The 1,979-nt window shown below is 54.9% G+C and overlaps 1 long non-coding RNA gene across 4 annotated transcripts in view; it reads left to right on the top strand.

The window, feature by feature from the left end:
* The first annotated feature begins 148 nt into the window (after positions 1-148).
* LOC102240542 overlaps positions 149-1,979 on the top strand; it is a 33,707-nt gene continuing 31,876 nt past the window's right edge. For all 4 annotated transcript variants that reach the window (XR_001362814.1, XR_001362815.1, XR_313796.2 and 1 more), the window contains exon 1: positions 149-643. This is a non-coding gene — a long non-coding RNA (uncharacterized LOC102240542). The remainder of the gene's footprint in view (positions 644-1,979) is intronic.

Raw genomic sequence — 1,979 nt, forward strand, 5'->3', positions numbered from 1 at the left:
ATTGGCTCAGCCCGCTTCCTGGCACGCCTCCCTTCTCCCCCGAGCGTCCTCACGCACGCTCGCAGGCGTCTCTCTTCCCCTTAACAACAACTGCCCCAATACTATTGGTGAGTTCTGACCCCGCCCCCTTCCACTTTCTCCGCGCCGATAGGCTGGCCTTCGTGTCATTCACCTCCCGTAGGGGTTTATGATTTTCTGAAGCGTCCGGGGCCCGCGATTGGCGGGTGAGGAAACCTTTGGTTGGGAACAGTTGCTCTGCGCCCCGCAGTGCGGACCCCTCAGGGCTGACTTGGGGGGGCTTCCTAGCGCAGTGTCCAGGCCAGAATTACTGGTATAGTAACCTGGAGATAAGGCCTTCGCCTCTGGAAAAAGCTCAGGAGTCGGTGCTTCTGAATTCAGGTTTTTGCATTCTTTTTTTTTTTTTATGAAATGGAAAAATGACTGACAGTTTGAGGAGCAAACAGGACGACGCAGGTTCCTAGCCCTCAGGCAAGCAGCCATATCTCCTCGGCGATAGAGAGGCCTCGAGATTTTTCTCCTAAACAGCCAGGCCGTCGTCCCTCCGGGTCCCGTCTGACTGGAGATGCCGGAACCTGAGGGTGCGCGCGCTTCCGGTGGCCCATTCAGGGGAGCCCGCCAGCTGGTGTGTCCTGGGCCCCCCATCGTCCTGCTGGGCCCGAGGCCGCCCCGGAGAGTCCAGGGCGGTATTTGTTACCTGGGCGGTGGAGGGCCTCAATGATCGCGGTCTGGTCTGCCCCAGAGTTCGTCTCCTTTAAGCATATCTCCCCTTTTTTCATCAGTTCTTGGACCTGGAAGTGCCTCTAGGCCAGCGGTTCTCAACCTGTGGGTCGTGACCCCTTTGGCGGTCGAACGACCCTTTCACAGGGGTCGCCTAAGACCATCCTGCCTATCAGATATTTACATGACGATTCATCACAGTAGCAACATTACAGTTATGAAGTAGCCACGAAAATCATTTTATGGTTGGGGGTCACTACAACATGAGGAACTGTATTTAAAGGGCCAGAAGGTTGAGAACCACTGCTCTAGGCAAACCACTGGAATAACTGAAAACCTAAACTTTCCTCTGAATTCAATGGGAAAGGAAAAAGAGGGGGTTCTCTCTCTCTCTCTCTCTCTCTCTCTCTCTCTCATGATGAGTTAGCATTTTCAGAAATCTTGCTCCTTCGGGCAAGGGGCCTGGAGAAAAGGAAAGGCACCCCAGCTTTTGACAGATTTGGGGGGGCGGGGTCTTGAGGCTAGGGGCGTGGCTTCTTCGGTTCTCCCCAGACCCTAGACCTGGGTGAAAATCGGAGGAGGTGGGATGCTCCCGGGGCCCAGGAACTAGTTCTGGCCTCTTCTTTTTATTTATTTACTTAATTGATGTCAGAGAGGAAGGGAGAGAGAGAAACATCCATGATGAGAGAGAATCATGGATCGGCTGCCTCCTGCACGCTCCCTACTGGGGACCGAGGCCACAACCCCGGCAGGTGCCCTTGACGGGGAATCGAACCTGGGACCCATCAGTCCGCAGGCCGACGCTCTGTCCACTGAGCCACAGCAGCCGGGGCCTGACCCCTTCTTTTTATTTATTTATCATTTTTTATTTTATTATTATTATTTTTGGCCCCTTCTTTTTAAAAGGACACCGCTGTTCATTGACTCGGCTCCATAGGGCGCCAGCTGCTCAGGGCAGAGCGAGGACTGGGACCCACCGCTCCTGCCATGGATCTGAGGTTCCTTCTGTGTCCCCTGGCCACGCTCCTTAGCAATATAACGGGTGCCCTCCGTGGGCGCACAAAAGGATGCTGCTGTCGCTGAAATGGAACTTTCTCCATTTAATGTCCAAGAATCGTTCCCCGCTGACACCCTAGGGACCAGGCAGACCCAGCCAAGAGGCTGTTCTCTGCAACAGCCCCACCCGAGCCCTTCTTGCCTGTTCTTCCCGGTGTGCGCTCGCTGTGCTATTCTTCACGCCC

Source organism: Myotis brandtii, unplaced genomic scaffold (assembly GCF_000412655.1).
Source record: "Myotis brandtii unplaced genomic scaffold, ASM41265v1 scaffold308, whole genome shotgun sequence".
Lineage (NCBI taxonomy): Eukaryota > Metazoa > Chordata > Mammalia > Chiroptera > Vespertilionidae > Myotis > Myotis brandtii.